Below are 23,532 nucleotides of genomic sequence, written 5' to 3'. Positions count from 1 at the left end.
GGCACTAAATCATTCATAGATAAATCACACATTAAATTAATAAACATAGACCCAGAAATATAATAAATAATCCAAGAAGGTCTGTTTACAAAATTTAGACTATCATCAGTGCTATTTTAGTTATTCCATTCAATATTCCTATAAGGTAGGAAGGCATTTCTATCTTTTGAGATAAGGAGAATGGGCATAGGTATAATTATATAAAATTATTTAACCTTGTGGTCATTGAGGTAGTATTTAATAAATCTAGAATTTAAACTCATCATCTTGATTCTAGGATCTGTATTTTTCCAGTAAATAACCTTGACAAATGATTTTTCTCTCACTGCATTATTAAAAAGTAAGAATGCAGTTGGATAAGGACCATCTTATGCTCATATAAAGTGAACTTAAAATTTCTTGGTCTGTCATTTCATTTCTCAACCAAGAGACAAAGAATGAAAATATGAGTATTCAAGTGTGGCTGCTTTATTTTTTCCCCTCAGACTTTAACCCAACTGTTGGTTCAATTATACAGAGGTTCATTTAGTTTGCTCTGAAAACAGTAGGTGTTATTTGAAGAAATTTAACAGGGAGGTAAAAGCCAAGATTGATTTTAACAATGAGCATTGTCCACTTACAGCATTTTAACTCAAAACCTTATATTTGAAGCTAGTACTTAGACTTTTAAATGCTGAGGTTATCAGTTAATTTTCCACACATTTTAGAGAATGTGTGGGTCACCATGTCAACCAGGGAGATTCCTGTCCAATGGGGCCTTCTTTTCAATAATGCACCATTTGCAGTCTCTTTGAATGAGCCTCGAAATGTTAAAAGTCCTCAGCATTACCAACTGGCACAGCCTAGACAATCAGTACTGTCTAAATGATTCATTATAATCCATCATAAGTCTGAAAATGAGTAGAGTGAATTTATTAGTGCCATACAACAGTGAGACCATAATAGACTTATTAATAATTACCACCATCACATGTATAGTGTATATAGTGATCATTAATAACATTTACCAATAATGTACTTCAGGCCATGCCACACCTTAAACTGTATTAAGCACTTTATACACACAATCTCAATTTTATTAACTCTGTAAGGTAGCCATCACAGTTTTTTATCCTTTGGCACATGCAGAAACTTAGCCTTTTTAGGTTAGGATATATAATCTCATACTGGCAGAGCCTAGCTATGGACCATAATTGTTGAACCTCAACTCTTAACCAGTTCTACATACTGTTTATAAATACAGCTAGTTGGGAATGTAGGTCTAGAAGATAAGATAGGATGTTAAAGAAGAAAAATATCGTCTTTTAAAACTGCAGTCTCAGCTACAGTTTTATTTTTTTCATATTATGACATTTATCTAAATTATTCAACAGAAGTAACCATGGTAATCTCTGCTATTTTCATATATACTTTTTCTTAGAGCACTGATATACCAGTTGAGTCTGCCAGAGAACTTTTCCCTGGTTCCTTGATCTTTGGGATTTCTGAATCTCTGGTGAAGAGTCAGCTGTATTTTTATTAGAAATATGGGAAATTGAAGATTTGTTCTTTATCAAATGGGATGAAAAGTTATTGAGAAACATGTCGTGTTTTTATGACTTGCCTTATGAGATTCAACTCACAGTATCCAGCATGATAAAAGAATATTCATTCTGTATCAAAATCTTTGGGGCTATATAGCACACAAACCCAAACCAAATAAGAAGGTAGAGTTTTGAGGGTTTGTTTTTTTTTTTTCTATGCATCATTAACAGATGGAAAACTCTGTCTTTGAAGAAAAGCATCAATATATAGTTTTCACTACTGATTATCACTCAAGGTTATAGGTGTATGCCTAGGTTTTCCTCATAGTCAATCTCTGGCTCTAAATGGTTTGAAGGCAAATTTGACTACACAGCACACTTCAAGAACTGTGGTATTATTATTGGAGGTTTAAAATAAGCAAAGACCATTGCTAATTTTTATGTATAAATATGAATGTCTAATTTTTCTTAACCATTCATTCAGGAAAAAATTGATTTCTATCAGCCTTGTTCTGTTGCTGTTCTTAGTTGCTCAGTCATGTCCGACTCTCTGTGACCCTACCGACTGTAGCCTGCCAGACTCGTCTGTCCATGCAAATTCTCCAGGCAAGAATATTGGAAGCCATGCCCTCCTGCAGGGGATCCTCCCAACCCAGGGATCTAACCCAGGTCTCCTGAATTACAGGCGGATTCTTTACCACCTGAGCCACCAGGAAATCAGCCTTATCCCCAAATGTTGTGTAAAATATTACACAACAACATGCTGTTCCCAGTGCTTTTTTATCTTAATGAGAACTTAAAAAGCACTACATATAAATGAAATGTAAATCTGGGAAACTTAGGTTTCTAAATAAATATAATTACATGTATTTTCATAGCTTCATGTTTATAAATTGATTTCATATCTTTTATCTTATTTACTTTTCACAACAGCTTGTCAGCTAGACAAGGCATAAGTCAGAATCATTTTACAGCAATTACAAATGCTCAGAGGAGCGAAGGGACCTCCCTGCCACACATGAAAACAAATACTAGGATCAGGACTCCAATTTTCTCACCTCTTCATTACTTCAATGCATTTATTCATCTATTATCCAATACCAGCCTAAATAATAAGTTCCTTGTATAATGAATATGCAACACTCATTAATTTGGGATATCAAAATGTGTGTCTTAAGTCTAGTCATCTCATAACTTTTTGCATAGTTCAGAGTCAAAGCAATACTTTTTAGTTTCTTTCAAATTTGAAGAAGAATGTGCATTAACTATCAGAGTGAGAGGTATAATTGGCTGATTTGTTCTATGATATGGATACAAATTAGTCTTTATATATAAAAACCTATTTATGCTGTACCCAGCAGGAATAAATAACTATTTTGAAACCTCAGAGATATAATAAATATATCCACTTTACTTAGCTTTTAGAACTTAGTACCTAATAAATGCTTGTCTTATTTTCCATATACTAAGAAAGGAGAATCTCAATGTTTTTATAATACGCTCTAAACTGAATAAATATAAAGTTTAAAATTTTATATAAGAATTTCAATATGGAGGCATTACAAGATATGCACTCTTGGATGTTGCTTAAACTACAGTTACAAAAAACTATATGGAGACACAAAGAACAGACTTGTGGACACAATGAGAGAAGGAAAGGGAGAGACGGACTGAAAGAGAACATTGAAACATATACATTACCATATGTAAAATAGTCAGTGTAGGGGAAAAAACTGTATATTTTATACAGTATAAAAATATAAATATAACCAAAATGGCACTATGGACATATATATGTATATATATTTGAATATATATCTGTATATGCACATATGTTTATGCATATGTATACACATGAATGTATATATGTACATATTTGAATATATGTACATATATTTGTATACATATGTATATCTGTATATACACGTGTGTATATATTTGAATATCAGAAAAACAATTTAAAAAGTAACAATTGCCTTTTACTTTGGGAGAGATGCAGTAGTTGTGGCAGAAAACAAGTTTGCATTCTAAAATATTACAAATATCAAAGTTTTTGAAAGCTGATGAGTTGACAAAGAGAAAAGGAGCTGTAATTATTTAGAGGACAAAATTTTCGTGAGGTGATTTATGATTATCAGGTATTTTTTCACTGGGGCAATCTGTAGATTAAGGGAAAATACAAGATACTGACATGGTCTACAAAGAAAGAGGATGACTGTCACTGGATAGGGAAACCAGTTGTGAATTTGATAATTTCACGGAGAAGACATACACTGGAGATTTTTACAACATTGAATTTCACCATAATTTCCCTCAAGAAAGATAAAATGTACAGCACTGCAGGGATAGAAGCAAAAATACAAAACCCTGAGAAGCAGAGTGGTGTTTTCTCATGTTTTACTGGGCTGTGGAAAAAAGGTTTAGAGCTTGGGATCCATCAATAGGAAGAGACAGAATGAAATAAAAGAATCTCTTGACTAAAAAAAAAAAGCTCTGGAAGATCACACCTTCCAGGAAGGGGTGACTCAGAATAATGTTAAAATCTAACAGGGAATACTCTCAGCCAAGCTGGAAATAAATGAATAAATAAGGACTGGATTTCCTTTTCTCCTCAAAAACAACTTTAAAAAAGTGACAAAGTAGAGGAAACAAACATTCTCAGACATTGGACATCAGCCAACCAAGTCAATGGTCCTAGCAGAGATGTAGCAGATGAGGTTAAGTCTTACAATCAACACCACTTACTGAATAGAGTGATTCCAGGACACAGGACAGGAAGGGGAAAGCCAGGGAGAATCTGGTGGAGCAGCAAAGACTGAGTGAGGATTTCAGGGAGTCCAAGGAGCTAAAATTCTCAGGGTAGAGTACTGGAGAAGACAGAACTGCAGAGAAAAAAACAGAGGGTGTGGAATGGAGTTCCAGATATCAGCAGAAGGTGCTGAGTAGTAAGCATACATGTGTGTGAGGAAACTACCCAACATGGTCTTAAACAAAGGAAGAGAGGGACCTGTCCCTGAGTCTCTACAGGTTTAAGAATAATGTGAATTCATATCAGCAGAGCAGAAAAACTTAGAATTTATGGCACACTGGGAAGAATACTCAGAAAGAAACTACTTCAGTAGTAAAACATATATATATATATATATATATATATACATATATATAGACTTGACTCAAGGTTGTTTTGAAAATCCTAACATTTCCCAGAATTGCCTTTTTAGAGTTGGACATTACTGAGCAAGTAAACAAGAACAAAGAATTGATGCTTTTGAACTGTAGTGTTGGAGAAGACTCTTGACAGTCCCTTGGACTGCAAGGAGATCCAACCAGTCCATCCTAAAGGAGATCAGTCCTGGGTGTTCATTGGAAGGACTGATGTTGAAGTTGAAACTCCAATACTTTGGCCACCTGATGCGAAGAGTTGACTCATTGGAAAAGACCCTAATGCTGGGAAGGATTGGGAGCAGGAGGAGAAGGGGACGACAGAGGATGAGATGGCTCGATGGCATCACTAACTCGATGGACATGGGTTTGGGTAGACTCCGGGAGTTGGTGATGGACAGGGAGGCCTGGCGTGCTGCGATTCATGGGGTCGCAAAGAGTCGGACACGACTGAGCGACTGAACTGAACTGACTGAACTGAAACAAGAACAACATGTTTCTTGTTTGGGGAGGTTCCAAGAATAATTCTCTTGTTGGAGGACTCAGGCAAGGGAGTAGCCATTCTGATGCAGACACATGCATTGTTGTTAATCTGCTGACTCACTTCCTTGACCCAGAGTAGCAGATAGGCCTGGAGTTGCTAACTCTTCTTTCTGGATCTTCATTCAGTTTCTCTGACTCTCAGGCCATGTATGTTTAGTTACATGAAGGGCACTGACTTAGCAGGATATCTTTCTCAATTAGATCAGAAACAAGGAAAAGGACATGAGTTTTAGATAATCCTTGAGTTTCCAGTTCATGGGGTTTCCAGGCCGCTCCCAAGCTTCTATCAGACTGTCTACCTTGCAGACATATGAGCTCCACCATTAGATACAGAAATAGCCTTGTAGAAACTACTTACTCAGCCCCTATAAATGAGTAAGCCAGTTCATTCATTTCCTACTTATGTATCCATCATTCATCCTAATGGTTTTGCTACTTATCTGGCTGGACCCTAAATGACACATACCTGTACAGACTTGTGGAAACAGGGTGGGAGGCAGGAAGGAGAGGGTGGAATGTATGGAGAGAGTAACATGGAAACTTACATTACCATATGTAAAATAGATAGCCAATGGGGTTTTGCTAAATGACTCAGGGAACTCAAACCAGGGCTCTAACAACCTAGGGGGGTGGGATGAGGAGGGAGATGGGAGGGAAGTTCAAGAGGAAGGGGATATATGTATACCTATGGCTGATTCACGTCAATGTTTGGCAGGAAGCAATACAATACTGTAAAGCAATTATCACTCGAATTAAAAAAAACAAACAAGCTGTTACCAAGAAATTTAACTGCACCAGAGAACAAGCCTCAAGTGTATTTACAGGAATATGGAAATATCTATCACCCCAAAAGATCAATTTCATAATTTTTGTCATTCAGTAAAAAAACTACCAGACATAAGATGAAGGAAAAATCAATCAAGAGGAACAGAGCAAAAAATAACAGATGACAGAATTAATTGTTAAAGGCACTGAAATAGTTACTATTACTAAATACCATATAGACAAGAAGATAGGAAAGATATCAGGAATATTAAGCAGGAATAAGAAAGATATTTTAAAAGACCCAATCAACCTTCTAGAGGTGGAAAAAATGTCTAAAATGAGAAATACACTGGATGGGACTAATAGAAGATTGCATACTGCAGGAGAAAAGATTAGTGAGCTTGAAAGAAATCAGTAGACACCATATGCAATGAAACACTGACTCGAGCATTTATGATACAGAAACGAAAATGTGTGTGAAAGAGAAAGGCTGTACACAAATGTTCATAGAACTTCATTTGTAATTGCCCCAAACTGGAAATAATCCAAATACCTTCAATGGCTGAACAGTTTGCAAACTGTTCCATCCATACCATGGACTACTGTGTGTGTATGTGTGTGTGTGTGTGTTAGTTGCTTAGTCAGGCCCAACTCTTTGCAACCCCATAGACTGTAGCCCATCAGGCCCCTCTGTCCATGGCATTCTCCAGGCAAGAACACTTGAGTGGGTTGCCAGTTCTTTCTCCAAAAGGAACGATAGAAAGAAAGTGAAGTCAGTCGTGTCTGACCCTTTGTGACACCATGGACAGTAGCCTTCCAGGCTTCTCCATCCATGAAATTTGCCAGGCAAGAGTATTGGAGTGGGTTGCCTTTTCCTTCTCTACCATGGACTACACTCAGCACTAACAATAAAGAATCTACTGCTGCATGTAACAACTTAGATGGACATTAATGGAATTATTCTCAGTGGAAAAAAAATCTCAAAAAATACATTCTGTATGCTATAATTTATAGAGTATGTATGAAATGAAAAGTAATTACAGAGATAGAGAATAACAGAGTAGTGGTTGTCAGGGGTTAGAGATTTAGACCAGAGTGAGGAATGAGGTTGTAAAGGAGTGGTCAGTTCTGTATCTTCATTGTACTGGTAGTTACATGAAGCTATGCACTGATAAATTCAGTATAAATACATACACAATACACAAAAGAATAAATACATAATTTAAAATCTGAGTAAGCTCTCTGAGTTATACTATGTCAATGTCTTGGTTATGATACTGGATTGCCAATACAGAGTTATGAAAGATAGCAGCACTTGAGGAAGCAGAATGGAGGATCATTAAATTTCCCTGAATGTTTGTCACGTCCTATGACCCTACAATTATTTCAAAATAAAATTTTTAAAAAATGAAACAGAGAAAAAAAGAAGTAAATTACTACAATTGGCCTAATCCACCCATAATTGGAGACACTGAAGGAGTAGGGCTGGAAGCATGAGGATAAGAGGTATTTGGAAAAATAATCACTGAAAACTTTTCAAACTTCATGAAAAGTATAAACCACAGGAAAAGCAATGTCAATCAACTGTAAACAAGAAATATAAAGAAAATACTGTGAACTTACAATTCTAAACCCAGCAATAGATATTTCAGGAATAGGAGAAATAAAGACTCCCTCTGACATATAAAAGTTGATGAATTATTACTATAAGAAATGTTAAAGTCAGTCCTTTAGGCAAAAGGAAAATTATGTCAATGGGGAAAATGTATCTATACAAAGAAACTTGGAAAGCAAAATAAACTGTAAATATGAGAGTAAATGTAAAAGATTTTTCTTACTCTGTAAATAACATTAAAAGATAATTGTCTAAAAGAAAGTAATAAAAATGTGGGGTTAGTTTCTTTGACAGTAGATGTTCACATGGGTTTTTGTGCATCTAAACTTTCTTCTGTCTTGCAGATGAAAGATAATTTGCCTTTTACAATGTAAAACCAGCACCCCAATGTTTATTGCAGCATTATTTACAATAGCCAGGATATGGAAATACCTAAATGTCCACTAACAGAATAGTGGATAAAGAATTGGTACATATACACAACGGACTATTACTCAACCATAAAGAAGAACAAAATAATGTTTTTTGAAGCAACATGGATGGAGCTACAGATTGTCCTACTGAGTGTGGTAAGTCACAGACAAAAGACAAATATCATATGATACTGCTTATACGTGAAATCTTAAAACAGTGGCTATTTAATAGAAATAGAGTCACAGATGTAGAAAACAAACTTATGGTTACCAGGGATAAAGGAAGAAGAGATAAATTGGGAGACTGGGAGTGATCTATATAAACTACTATATATAAAACAAATAGCTAATAAGGCCTACTAATAAGGGAACTCAATACTCTGTAATGACCTATATGGGAAAAAAAATCTAAAATGTGTGCTTTCTGAAGAACCGGCAAGATGGTGGAAGTGGAACAGAAGAAGAAGCGGACCTTCTGCAAGTTCATCTACCGTGTAGAAGCATGCCAGGACAGACTGGTGAAAAGTAAATCATGTACAATTTTTCTTTAATAAAATTGGCCAGAGCTTGTTTTAAAAACAAAAAAATAAATAAATAAAAAAGTGTGGATATATGTATATGTAAAACTGAACTGTATACTTGAAACTAACACAACAGTGTAAATCAACTATATCTCCATAAAAATTAAAAATAAATAATTTTATATGATATATGTAAGCTTACTTTTAAATTTGTTACAGTGGAAACAGTATTTCTCTCTCTTCTCTCTCTCTCTACACACACACACACACACACACACACACACATATATATATATATTATTCAGCCTTGAAAAAAAGGATATCTTGACATTTATAGCAACATGAACATGGATGGAATTTGAAGTCACTATGCTAACTGAAGCAACTCAGAGAATGAGAAATATGGCATGGTAACACTTATATGTGGAATCTATGGGGAAAAAAAAAAAACAAAGTCATATAAACAGAGTAGAATAATGCAAGGGGCTGTACTGTGGGTAGGGAGAGGTTGGTAACAAAGTAGAAAGTTTCAGTAATAAAAATGCTAACTTTTGAGGATCTACCCTGTAATATCTCTATGACAGTTGACACATTGTATTGTGTAACAGAAATTTGCGAAGAGAATAGTACGTCAGTGTTTTCAAACACACAAGAAGCTAAATATGCGAGGTAATGAATGTGTTAATTAACTATTTAAGGGAAAGCTATTCACAATGTGTACATATATTAATTCATCATAATGCACATTGTAAATGTCTTCCAATATTGTCAATTGTAACCTTGATAAAGCTGAAACATTTTTTAATTACCAAGAACCTCTTTGCATCCACATTTATATTTTTTCCTTCTTTTCTGTATTTCTTCCATAGTGCATGCATGCATGCAAAGTAGCTTCAGTCGCATCCGACTCTGTGCGACCCAATGGAAAGCAGCCCACCAGGCTCCTCTGCCCACAGGATTCTCTAGGCAGGTGTACTGGAGTGGGTTGCCATTTCCTTCTCCATTCCTCCATATTGCCTTTGCCCTTTTGCATATGTGTTTGTCTTCTACGTCTCAACTTCCTCATTTGTTAAGCGAGACTACACATGGATTCAACTCATGGAAAGTACTTAAAATGGTGACTAGGACAAAATAAGCACTCAAAATACTGGTTATTATAATTAAGAGTATTATCATACATTATTTAAACAAAAACGTTTTTTCACAATTCTACCATGGTAAAATAGCAACTGAGACTATTTTTCTGTGTTCCTTTCAAATTCTTACATATTTTCATATGTAATGTTCATAAAAATGGTTATGAAAAGATTAAACTTCAAACCAGGTAGCAAATTGAAGCTTTTATTATCACTTGCTATGACTTTCCTAAAATGTATGTTCATTTACTCAGTTTTTGAGGGGGATCATGGAAGAGCTGGATAGAGAGATCCATATTGAAATTTAAAAATAATAAATGAGTTTATATTAATCAGTAACATACATGCATGTTAACATTATCCGATAGCTATTACTGAATCTCTAATTAAGGTAGTTTATAAAACTCTTACAAAAAAAAGTAATCAAAGTTATTTACAGATTATTTTATAACACTGTTTTTTTACAGTAATGTTCAAACCATCATGCAAGAGTGGAGGGATATACTGAAGTCATCTGTAACACAGATAAGAAGAATTAAAGATACATCAGTTCGGTTCAGTTGCTCAGTCATGTCCGACCCTTTGCGACCCTATGGACTGCAGCATGCCAGGCCTCTATGTCCATCACTAACTCCCGGAGATTATGCAAACCCATGTCCATCGAGTCGGTGATGACATCCAACCATCTCATCCTCGGTTGTCCCCTTCTCCTCCCGCTTTCAATCTTTCCGAGCATCAGGGTCTTTTCAAATGAACCAGCACTTCGCATCAGGTGGCCAAAGTATTAGAGTTTCAGCTTAAACTTCAGAACTTCCAATGAACATCCAGGACTGATTTAATTTAAGATGGACTGGTTGGATCTCCTTGCAGTCCAAGAGACTCTCAAGAGTCTTCTCCAACACCACAGTTCAAAAGCATCAATTCTTTGGTGTTCAGCTTTTGTTATAGTCCAACTCTCACATCCATACATGACTACCGGAAAAACCATAGCCTTCACTAGACAGATTTTGTTGGCAAAGTAATGGGTCTCTGCTTTTTAATATGCTGTCTAGTTTGGTCATAACTTTCCTTCCAAGGAGTAAGCGTCTTTTAATTCCATGGCTGGAATCACCATCTGCAGTGATTTTGGAGCCCCCAAAAATAAAGCAAGCCACTGTTTCCACATCTATTTACCATGAAGTGATGGGACTGGATGCCATGATCTTCATTTTCTGAATGTTGAGCTTTAAGCCAACTTTTTCACTCTCCTCTTTCACTTTCATCAAGAGGCTCTTTAGTTCTTCTTCACTTTCTGCCATAAGGGTAGTATCATCTGCATTTCTGAGGTTACTGATATTTATCCCAGCAATCTTGATTCCAGTTTGTGCTTCATTCAGCCCAGCGTTTCTCATGATGTACTCTGCATATAAATTTAATAAGCAAGGTGACAATATACAGTCTTGACGTATTCCTTTTCCAATTTGGAACCAGTCTGTTGTTCTATGTCCAGTTCTAACTGTTGCCTCCTGACCTGCATACAGATTTCTCAAGAGGCAGGTCAGGTGGTCTGGTATTCCCATCTCTTTAAGAATTTTCTACAGTTTATTGTGATCCACACACTAAAGGCTTTGGCATAGTCAAAAAAGCAGAAATAGATATTTTTCTGGAACTCTCTTGCTTTTTTGATGATCCAGTGAATGTTGGCAATTTATTTCTGGTTCCTCTCTCTTTTCAACATCCAGCTTGAACATCTGGAATTTCATGGTTCACGTATTGCTGAAGCCTGGTTTGGAGAAGTTTGAGCATTACTTTGCTAGTGTGTGAGATGTGTGCAATTGTGTGGTAGTTTCAGCATTCTTTGGCATTGCCTTTCTTAGGGATTGGAATGAAAACTGACCTTTTCCAATCCTATGGCCAGTTCTGAGTTTTCCAAATTTGCTGGCATATTGAGTGTAGCACTTTCACAGCCTCATCTTTTAGGATTTGAAATAGCTCAACTGGAATTCCATCACCTCCACCAGCTTTGTTCGTAGTGATGCTTCCTAAGGCCCACTTAACTTCACATTCCAGGATTTCTGGCTTTAGGTGAGTGCTCACACCATCATGATTATCTGGGTCATGAAGATCTTTTTTGTACAGTTCTTCTGTGTATTCTCACCACCTCCTCTTAATATCTTCTGCTTCTGTTAGGTCCATACCATTTCTGTCCTTTATTGAGCCCATCTTTGCATGAAATGTTCCCTTGGTATCTCTAATTTTCTTGAAGAGATCTCTAGTCTTTCCCATTTATTTGTTTTCCTCTATTTCGTTGCAGTGATCTCTGAAAAAGGCTTTCTTATCTCTCCTTGCTATTCTTAGGAACTCTGTATTCAAATGAGTATATCTTTCCATTTCTCCTTTGTTTTTTCTTCTCTTCTTTTCAAAGCTATTTGTAAGGCCTCTTTAGACAGCCATTTTGCTTTTTTGCATTCCTATTTCTTGGGGATTGTCTTGATCCCTGTCTCCTGTACAGTGTCATGAACCTCCTTGCATAGTTCATCAGACACTCTGTCTATCAGATCTAGTCCCTTAAATCTATTTTTCACTTCCAGTTTATAATTGTTAGGGATTTGATTTAGGTTTACCTAAATGGTCTAGTGGTTTTCCCTTCTTTCTTCAATTTAAGTCTGAATTTGGCAATAAGGCGTTCATGATCTGAGTCACAGTCAGCTCCTGGTCTTGTTTTGCTGACTGTATAGAGCTTCTCCATCTTTGGCTGCAAAGAATATTATCAATCTGATTTTGGTGTTGACCATCTGGTGATGTCCATGTGTAGAGTCTTCTCTTGTGTTGTTGGAAGAAGGTGTTTGCTATGACCAGTGCATTCTCTTGTCAGAACTCTATTAGCCTTTTCCTGCTTCATTCTGTACTCCAAGGCCATATTTTCCTGTTACTCCAGGTGTTTCTTGACTTCCTGCTTTTGCATTCCAGTCCCCTATAATGAAAAGGGCATCTTTTGGGGTGTTAATTCTAGAAGGTCTTGTAGGCCTTTATAGAACCATTCAACTTCAGCTTCCTCATCATTACTGGTCGGGGCATAGACTTGCATTACCGTGATAGTGAATGGTTTGCTTCAGAAATGAACAGAGATCATTCTGTCCTTTTTGAGATTGCATCCAAATACTGCATTTTGGACTCTTTTGTTGACCATGATGTCTACTCCATTTCTTCTAAGGGACTCTTGCCCACAGTAGTAGATCATCTGAGTTAAATTCACCCATTCCAGTCCATCTTAGTTCGCTGACTCCTAGAATGTCAATGTTCACTGTTGCCATCTCCTGTTTGACCACTTCCAATTTGCCTTGATTCATGTGCCTAATCCAGGTTCCTATGCAATATTGTTCTTTACCTCGTCAGACTTTGTTTCCATCACCAGTCACATCCACAACTGGCTGTTGTTTTTGCTTTGGCTCCATCTCTTCATTCTTTCTGGAGTTATTTCTCCACTGATCTCCAGTAGCATATTGGGTACCTACCAACCATGGGTGTTCATCTTTCAGTGTCCTATTTTTTGCCTTTTCATACTGTTCATGGGGTTCTCAAGGTGGGAATACTGAAGTGGTTTGCCATTCCCTTCTCTAGCGGACCACATTTTGTCAGAATTCTCCACCATGACCCGTCCATCTTGGGTGGCCCTACAGGGACAGCATGTCTCTGGGCTCATAGTACATACATACAGTTAAGGGAAGCTTTCCTTTTAGACAAGAGAGTTGAGAGTATTTTGTAGTTAATGAATAAGATAAATCAGATGGGATGCTATTTTATTCTGCTAGTGTGAGTTGGATTTCTTTAGTGTGATAATTTAGAAACTGATCACTTAAAAAGTTGATAATGATTCATCATTTTAAAAACCTGAGCAGAATTAGTTTTCTCAGGACACCTTTCATTACTTCATTCTACAAAATTTTTAGGTATAAATGCATTTCCTTGTTAGCACTATATTAGCTATTAATACGTTAAATATGTTCCCTTTCAAAGTATACTTCCCTCGTAGCTCAGTTGGTAAAGAATCCAGCTGCAACGCAGGAGACCCTAGTTCGATTTCTGGGTCTGGAAGATCTGCTTAGAAGGGATAGGCTACCCACTCCAGTATTCTTGGGCTTCTCTTGTGACTCAGCTGGTAAAGAATCTACCTGCAGTGCGGGAGGCCTGGGTTCGATCCCTTTTTTGGGAAGATCCCCTCGAGAGGGAAAGTCTACCCACTCCAGTATTCTGGCCTGGAGAATTCCATGGGCTGTGCAGTCTATACGGCTGCAAAGAGTTGGACACGACTGAATGACTTTCACTTTCAAAGTATATTAACCAATCTTCATGGTACAACAAAATGTACATTTTTTCATGCAGTCTAAAGATCAGGATCAGAAATAGAAATTAAACATATTTTAGGACATTTATAAGCAATAGCTCTTAGAGAACCAGTATGTGTTACAGCGTGGCTACATATAGTTTAAATGTATTTATGATCATAATTTATTAACAGGTTCACAGTTTTTCTCAGCATTATCTTAAAACCTTTTTCTATGTTTTAAAATGAAATTTATAATTAAAAACTTTGCATATTGTTTATAAAGGATTTATCACTTTTTTACTGGGGCACTTATAACCAGTTTTTAACTTACTTTCTCTGTATTCCATATATATTTCTAAGAATTCACAGGTTTGTATAACTGAATGGGACTGCAGAATTTCCTGGAGTATACTCATATACGGCCTTTGAAAGGATACAGTAAACCACTGGAAATCTAAGAGATATACTAGTAGTAGCTCCTGAAGTTCATTCTTACTCACACAAGAACCAACTTCAACTCCAAACTGAACTGCCAAGATTTGTGTGATGAATGTTGATTTCAGAGAGTTTATAGTTTATAGTTATGAGGTCCTTTAATTCTCTGGTCAGCTAGCAAGCCAAACTGGCAAATTGGTTATGCCAGGGGAAAGTAATTAATAAATTGTCCTTGGGCATCACCAGAAGCATGCAAGATTTTAAATAGTTATTAAAAATCATTATAAATCATAGTTAGTTGCCCTGTCCCGGCCAAAAATTGAAACATGACATTTAGTCTGTCCTGGTCCAGCTTAAAATAACTCTATTCCATCTAATGACCTACATATTTCCAGTTAGAAATTATGGTATGATTATTCATGCTTGTGCAATTTCTTTCCTTTGAATTCTCTTACTAAGATAAATTTACAAATGTAGAGAATGTGAAAGAATAAGCTTAATGATTCTTGATAGATAAGCTATGCATAAAGAAATATGCTAATTTTGTCCTAACTGTACCAGTATTAGCTCATATATTTTTATAATAATCAATTTTTCTTGATTACAAATGATATTGGACTTTTCACATATGTTTCATATGGATTATTAAAATAAGCAGTATGAAATGAAATAAAAATTAAACTATCAAAATGGTTATTTGTAAAATGAAGTAGGTATTTTTGAAATGGTAATTCATGTAGCTCACATTACTTTCTGAGGAGTGATGGCATCTTTGGTTTACTTAACCCACACTCTAAGGTGAAAAGATAGCCTGCAGAATAGGAGAAAATAAGAGTAAACAAAGCAACTGACAAAGAATTAATCTCAAAAATAAACAAGCAACACCTGCAGCTCAATTCCAGAAAAATAAACGACCCAATCAAAAAATGGGCCAAAGAACTAAACAGACATTTCTCCAAAGAAGACATACAGATGGCTAACAAACACATGAAAAGATGCTCAACGTCACTCATTATTAGAGAAATGCCAATCAAAACCACAATGAGGTACCATTTCACACCAGTCATAATGGCTGCTATCCAAAAGTATACAAGCAATAAATGCTGGAGAGGGTGTGGAGAAAAGGGAACCCTCTTACACTGTTGGTGGGAATGCAAATTAGTACAGCCACTATGGAGAACAGTGTGGAGATTCCTTAAAAAACTGGAAATAGAACTGCCATATGACCCAGCAATCCCACTGCTGGGCATACACACTGAGGAAACCAGAATTGAAAGAGACACATGTACCCCAATGTTTATCACAGCATTGTTTATAATAGCCAAGACATAGAAGCAACCTAGATGTTCATCAGCAGACGAATGGATAAGAAAGCTGTGGTACATATACACAATGGAATATTACTCAGCCATTAAAAATAGTACATTTGAATTAGTTCTAATGACGTGGATGAAACTGGAGCCTATTATACAGACTGAAGTAAGTCAGAAAGAAAAACACCAATACAGTATACTAACACATATATGTGGAAACTAGAAAGATGGTAATGATAACCCTATATACAAGACGGCAAAAGAGACACAGATGTATAGAACAGTCTTTTGGACACTGTGGGAGAGGGCGAGGGTGGCATTATTTGGGAGAATGGCATTGAAACATGTATATTATCATATGTGAAATGGATTGCCAGTCCAGGTTCGATGCATGCGACAGGGTGCTCGGGGCTGGTGCACTGGGATGACCCAGAGGGATGGGATGGGGAGGGAAGTGGGAGGGGGGTTCAGGATGGGGAACACATGTACCCCCATGGCGGATCCATGTCAATGTATGGCAAAACCACTACAATACTGTAAAGTAATTAGCCTCCAATTAAAATAAATAAATTTATATTAAAAAAAAGTATTTGTGACCACTGCCATATGCCTAAACGGATAGTGCTATATGCAAAATCTGTACATCAAGATCTTAATTTCATTAGCAGAGTTTTCACACCAACAGAGTTAAATATACATGTCTTTTAAAAATACCATGTATGAGAAATTTTTATATTTCTCATAAATGTGATCCTATGTATGAGGATCAAAAATGTGATCCCACTTTTATGAAACTCTTGCAGATTTGTCTCTTCAATCCATTTCATAATGTCACATCATTGCTCTACAATAAAACAATTTATATAATTTTTCCTACCTTCTATTAATTCCTCTTTTCCTCTTTAGTCTCCTATTTTACCTAATTCTATCTCTTGTTTTCTTCAATTATACCTGTCTCATATATTTAAAAAAAAATGCAGGCTATGTATCCAAAAATTAACCATTTAAACTCCGTTTTTCTACACCTTTTAGTTTTAATTCCTCTCAAAACTATCTTACTCATCTTGCAACCCTCTATATTGTACCAAAAGGATGCCAGATTGATAACTGCCTCTTGAAACACCAAAAACTTGAATAAACACACACACATGTGAACTGAGAAATCCACTTTATTTATCTTATGAGATTTGATGTAAGAAACTGAATATAAAGTACCCTTCTCCCCCAAATCCAATAGATAAGGCTTCCCCTTGAGTGTTCTTTAAATCTTTTTCCATTGTGGAATTTTCACTTTCTTAATGAAATATAAATATCACTATGAACATGCAAAGATCTCAAGTGAATTATGACAGTAAAATTTTGAAATTCAGGAAGAATCAAGGTTTATAATCCAAATGTCAGGCATGATAATTAAGAGAAAAGAAAACCAACACTTTCCTGCCATACAGTTTATTCACATTTTCATCATTAGATTTTTTTGAACTAAATTTAGTGCGTTACTAAAGAAATTGTACAGTTGCAAATTCTTCCAAACTAGTGGAAAAAAAAAAAAAAGCCTGCAATATCTAACTGTATCTGGGCTTCCCAGGTGGCACTGTTGTACTGTGCTCTTGTGCTCAGTCATGTCCTATTCTTTGCGACCCCATGGACTGTAGCCCTCCAGACTCCTCTGTCCATGGGATTTTCTAGACAAGAATGCTGGAGTGGGTTGCTATTTCCTAATCTAGGGGATCTTCCCCACCCAAGGATCCAACCTATGTCTCTTGTGTCTTCTGCACTGGCAGGCATGTTCTTTACCACTGTGCCACCTGGGAAGCAGCCAGAACTGTCAAGTGGAGTAACGGGTATAGGCTATGGTCTTGGGACTCACAAGACCTGTATTTGAATTCCACCCCTAACACCTTATTCCTGCACAGCCTTCAGCAACTCCTTAACATCCCTCAACTTAGACTGGCAAAGTCTTATTTTCAAGACTATATAATACAGCATTTTTAAAACTTACCAAGTTACCTAAAACATAGCACGTATTCATTACTTTATTTGCTTTATTCATTGTTTTATTTGCTTTGGTCTGAGAAAGACCTAGATTTAAACTCTTACTTTGCTATATATTAGCTAAATAAGCATTGAAATAAACTCTGTAAACTGGTTTCATCTGTAAGGTGGGGATAGTGATAGTTTCTGACCTTGCATAATTTCTGTAAGAGTTGAATGAGGCAATGATAGAAAGCACCCTGCACTTAGAACAGAGACTGTGCTGCATGGGCTAAATGAATCTTTACCGTTGGTAAGCCTCACACCTCATTAAAATGTAGAAAGTGACAAATAGTTCAGTTATCATTTTATAACAATAAGTAGACTACTTATTCAAGGTGGGCCTTTGTAAAGAACTGATTCTCAGGTCACTAATAATAGACCACATTTTAAAATCATAACTTCCCTTTCACCATTAAGATGGTTATAATAAGAATTTTTAAGAGAAGTGGACAAAATACATCACCAGGGAAAACCTCATACTGAACATACGATTGGCTTTGAAAGCAAAGCTGAAGATGTTAAAATTTATGTAGCAGACTAAAGGAACACTTGAGTGGCTTTTTAAAACAATTCTGAATAATCAGGCAGAATCTTAAAATATGTTGAAAGTAAAAGAACTTCGAAGAAGTAAAGCTATTGAGGAGACTAAGTCTAGATAAGCAATTCTGATCACCTTCTATTATATGGTAATGGAGGTGGAGAGATATAGATGTGCATCAATAATGTTGATAGGGAATTAGAGACATGAAGATGGAGACTTCCCTGGTGGCTCAGTCAGTAAAGAGTCTGCCTGCAGTGCCTGAGACTCGGGTTCAATCCCTGGGTGGGGAAGACCCCCTGGATAAGGGAATGGCTGCCCACTTCAATATTCTTGCCTGAAGAATCCCATGAACAAAGGAGCCTGGCAGGCTACAAGTCCATGGAGTCACAAAGATTTGGACGGGACTGAGTGACTAAATGAAGGTTAACTCGCAAGAGTGAGTGAATTCTGAATATATCCTGAAATTCTTGTATTTTGGAGGGTGGAAAAGTGTGGGATAATAAAGTAGTCTTATAGGAAATGAATGACAAGAATGATGGAAGGAAAATAAAATTTTAGTCTAGGTGTTCATGTCTTCCAATATTCAACTTTGGGTCAAGTTGAAGAACCTGGAACTTAATGATAAATCTCAGGAATTGGTATATAATTTTGAATGTTGCCTGAATAAAAGATATGTACTCCTTTAACCACTAGTTGGACAAGTTCTAATTTATGATAAAGAAATTTAAGTTAAAGCAAAGGGTTTCAGAAGCACTGCCTATGTGTATATTGCTTCTAAATCCTTAGGAATCTATTAGTGCAGTTAGCAAAATCAAATTATACCACAGATAACACTGTTACAGAAATTGTGCCTCACTTAAATGTTACTAAAAATCAACCTGCAAGTGGAAAATATGGCTTAAATAAATGTAAAAATAATTCAGTGGGCTTGTTTTCAAAGATGAGTTTGATGAGTATATGATATTATTATAGGAATAAACTTCAATGTAATCTGTACCATACCTAACACACTTTCATATGGCGTATTTATTTTGTCAACCTGACCTTTTTGCGCTTTCCTCTGAGAATTGATATGATATAATGAGACACAACAGACACAGTAAAATAAGACAAGGAAGAATTAACAACTCTTAGTGTGTGGGATGTAATGTGAGAGTTGTACTATAAAGAAAGCTGAGCGCCAAAGAATTGATGCTTTTGAACTGTGGTGGTGAAGACTCTTGTAATTCTCTTGGACAGCAAGGAGATCCAACAAGTCCATCCTAAAGGAAATGAGTCCTGAATATTTATTGGAAGGACTGATGCTGAAGCTGAAACTCCAATACTTTGGCCATCTGATGCAAAGAACTGACTCATTTGAAAAGACCCTGATGCTGGGAAATATTGAAAGCGGGAGGAGAAAGGAATAATAGCGGATGAGATGGTTGGATGGTATCACTGACTGTATGGACATGAGTTTGAGTAAGTTCCGGGAGTTGGTGATGGACAGGGAGGCCTGGGGTGCTGCAGTCCATGGGGTCACAAAGAGTCAGACATGACTGAGCGACTGAACTGAACTGAGCATATAGGATTACAAAAATACATGGCAAGGGTAAAAGAAACCAAAAGCTATACTACATGTTGTTTGGTCTTTTAAATTAATCTTTATGCTGAATTATCCTCTAGGAAAGATTCCCTTCAACATCAGCCTTGACTCCCATTAAACCAGAGAGTATAAAATTAGAATGAAAAATGATGAGGTTCATGCTTACCAAAGCAAACAATAAATATTTGTAGATGTCCTATTACACATGGAAATCTTTAAGAGCTTGAAGTCTTAACATCATACAACATGAAAACTGCATCCAGGCCCAAGATTCTTACTGTGGGAAAACAAAGGAATTAAATGTTCACATAGAAATGCAATTATTAAAAAATTATCCTCTAAAGGAAACAGAATGTCATAGGCATAAAGTCTCTTACATCTCTTAGGATGCTATTTAAACCAGGAACTAATCATAAGTATCCAGAATCAAGTTGATTGATTTTATCAAGTTGATTCAGTTTAAATTTGAGAGGAAGAATTTGAGAGAGAACATTATATACAAAGGCCATCAGGTGATAAACATATCAGAGTATTTGAAGAACTGATAGTTGGTTGCAGGGAATGCACAATACTGGAGTTGAGTAAGAGGAGGAAAAAAGAATGGTAAAAAGAAAAAAGAGCTAGGAGAAGAAGGCAGGATAAAAATCATTCAGGATCATGGTAACAAGTTTGAATTTTATATTGAAACTAATTCAATTACAATTTACTAGATAATTGTAAACAAGAGGATACCATGATATCATATAAACTTTTAAAACACAAATTTAAGATTTCCTCTTCCACCTATTGTGTAAAATGCTAGAAAGTTCAATGGCCCTGAAATAATGATAGAAAAGTGTGAACAACACAATTATAGTTTTTTTGAGACCATCAGCGAGCTGAGTATACAAGATTACTAAATTAGTTTGAATTCTAAGAATATGAGGGTTAGCTGTATTTGTCCACTTAACCAGGTCACTGAGTACCTAGATATCTGGCTAACCATTATTTCTGGGTGTGCTTGTTTCTGATTGAGATTAACATTTGAGTCTGTAGACTAAATAGAGCAGATTACTTTCCTGGATGCAGGTGGGCACCATACAATCTGCTGAAGACTAAACAGAATAAAAAAGCAGAGGAAAGAATAATCCACACTTTATCTGACAGGATGAGCCAGGACATTGGCCTTCTTTTGCATTTGGACTGAGATTTATATTAATTACTTCAGCTTTCTTAGCTCTTGGGACTTTGGTCTTAAGCTGGAAGCACAGTAACTTCCCTGGGCTTCCAACATTCAAATGTCAGATCATGGGACTTCTCAGACCCTATAAGCCATTATCTGATTTTATACACACATACAGCCAAACACACATTTAAATATTCATTTTATATATGTTCCATATATATATATTCTTTATATAAGATAGACAGAGGGATGGGTAAATGGATCAGTTCATTTCAGTTGCTTAATCATGTCTGAATCTTTGCAACCCCATGGACTGCAGCACACCAGGCCTCCCTGTCTATCACCAACTCCTGGAGTATACTCAAACTCATGTCCATTGAGTCTGTGATGCCATCCAACCATTTCATCCTCTGTCATCCCCTTCTCTTCCAGTCCTCAATTCTGCCCAGAATCAGGGTCTTGGCAAATGAGTCAGTTCTTCGCATCAGGTGGCCAAAGTATTGGAGTTTCAGCTTCAACATCAGTACTTCCAATGAATATTCAGGACTGACTGATCTCCTTTAGGATGGGCTAGTTGAATCTCCTTCCAGTCCAAGGGACTCTCAAGAATCTTCTCCAACACCACAGTTCAAAAGCATCAATTCTTTGGCACTCAGCTTTCTCTATAGTCCAACTCTCACATTCATACATGACTACTGGAAAATCCATAGCTTTGACTAGATGGACCTTTGTTGGCAAAGTAATGTCTCTGCTTTTTAATATGCTGTCTGGTTGGTTATAACTTTTCTTCCAAGGAGCAAGTGTCTTTTAATTTCATGGCTGCAATCACCAGCTGCAGTAAATGGATGAAGTGAAGTGAAGTGAAGTCGCTCAGTCGTATCCGACTCTTTGCGACCCCATGGACTGTAGCCTACCAGGCTCCTCCGTCCATGGGATTTTCTAGGCAAGAGTACTGGAGTGGGTTGCCATTTCCTTCTCCAGGAGATCTTCCCCACCCAAGGATCGAACCCAGGTCTCCCGCATTGTAGACAGACGTTTTACCATCTGAGCCACAAGGGAAGTAAATGGATAGATAGATACATAAACAGACAGATAGGGAATCACTAACAATAGGTTCTGCATTTAAAATTGTAGCTCTGGGAGTTAAAAGGGGCTCTGACAGTGACCTAGATCAAATCCCTTATGAGTATCGAGTAGAAATGACAAATAGATTTAAGGGACTAGATCTGATAGAGTGCCTGATGAACTATGAACAGAGGTTCGTGACATTGTACAGGAGACAGGGATCAAGAAAATCCCCAGGGAAAAGAAATGCAAAAAAGCAAAATGGCTGTCTCAGGAGGCCTTACAGATAGCTGGGAAGAGAAGAGAAGTGAAAAGCAAAGGAGACAAGTAAAGATATTCCCATCTCAATGCAAAGTTCCAAAGAATAGCAAGGAGAGATAAGAAAGCCTTCCTCAGCGATCAATGCAAAGAAATAGAGGAAAACAATAGATTGGGAAAGACTAGAGATCTCTTCAAGAAAATTAGAGATACCAAAGGAACATTTCATGCAAAGGTAGGCTCGATAAAGGACAGAAATGGTATGGACCTAACAGAAGCAGAAGATACTAAGAAGAGGTGGTAAGAATACACAGAAGAACTACACAAAAAACATCTTCACGACCCAGATAATCACAATGGTGTAATTACTCACCTAGAGCCAGACATCCTGGAATGTGAAGTCAAGTGGGCCTTAGAAAACATTACCACGAACAAAGCAAGTGGAGGTGATGGAATTCCAGTTGAGCTATTTCAAATCCTGAAAGATGATGCTGTGAAAGTGCTGCACTCAATATGCCAGCAAATTTGGAAAACTCAGCAGTGGTCACAGGACTGGAAAAGGTCAGTTTTCGTTCCAATCCCAAAGAAAGGCAATGCCAAAGAATGCTCCAATTACCACACAATTGCACTCATCTCACATGCTAGTAAAGTAGTGCTCAAAATTCTCCAAGCCAGGCTTCAGCAATATGTGAACCGTGAACTTTCAGATGTTCAAACTGGTTTTAGAAAAGGCAGAGGAACCAGAGATCAAATTGCCAACATGCACTGGATCATTGACAAACCAAGAGAGTTCCAGAAAAACATCTATTTCTGCTTTATTGACTATGCCAAAGCCTTTGACTGTGTGGATAACAATAAACTGTGGAAAATTGTGAAAGAGATGGGAATACCAGACCATCTGATCTGTCTCTTGAGAATCCTGTATGCAGGTCAGGAAGCAACAGTTAGAACTGGACATGGAACAACAGACTGGTTCCAAATAGGAAAAGGAGTACGTCAAGGCTGTATATTTCCACCTTGCTTATTTAACTTATATGCAGAGTACATCATGAGAAACACTGGGCTGGAGGAAGCATAGGCTGGAATCAAGATTGCCGGGAGAAATATCAATAACCTCAGATATGTGGATGACACCACCCTTATGGCAGA

At 36.8% G+C, this 23,532-nt stretch overlaps 1 pseudogene across 2 annotated transcripts in view; it reads right to left on the bottom strand.

Moving 5' to 3' along the window:
* LOC145509217 (protein CFDP2 pseudogene) overlaps window positions 1–23,532 on the bottom strand; it is an 837,797-nt pseudogene that overhangs the window by 626,655 nt on the left and 187,610 nt on the right. The window contains exon 2 of one of the 2 annotated variants that reach the window (XR_014055919.1): window positions 20,062–20,172. The exons of the other annotated variant lie outside the window; for it this stretch is intronic. The product of XR_014055919.1 is annotated as a protein CFDP2 pseudogene, transcript variant X2 (transcript). The remainder of the gene's footprint in view (window positions 1–20,061; window positions 20,173–23,532) is intronic. 2 annotated transcript variants of the gene reach the window in all.

Source organism: Giraffa tippelskirchi, chromosome 1, assembly GCF_054371585.1.
Source record: "Giraffa tippelskirchi isolate mGirTip1 chromosome 1, T2T-mGirTip1v1.2.pri, whole genome shotgun sequence".
Taxonomy (NCBI): domain Eukaryota; kingdom Metazoa; phylum Chordata; class Mammalia; order Artiodactyla; family Giraffidae; genus Giraffa; species Giraffa tippelskirchi.
Note: the sequence above shows the minus strand (reverse complement) of the source record. Positions and strands in the feature narration are given on the sequence as shown.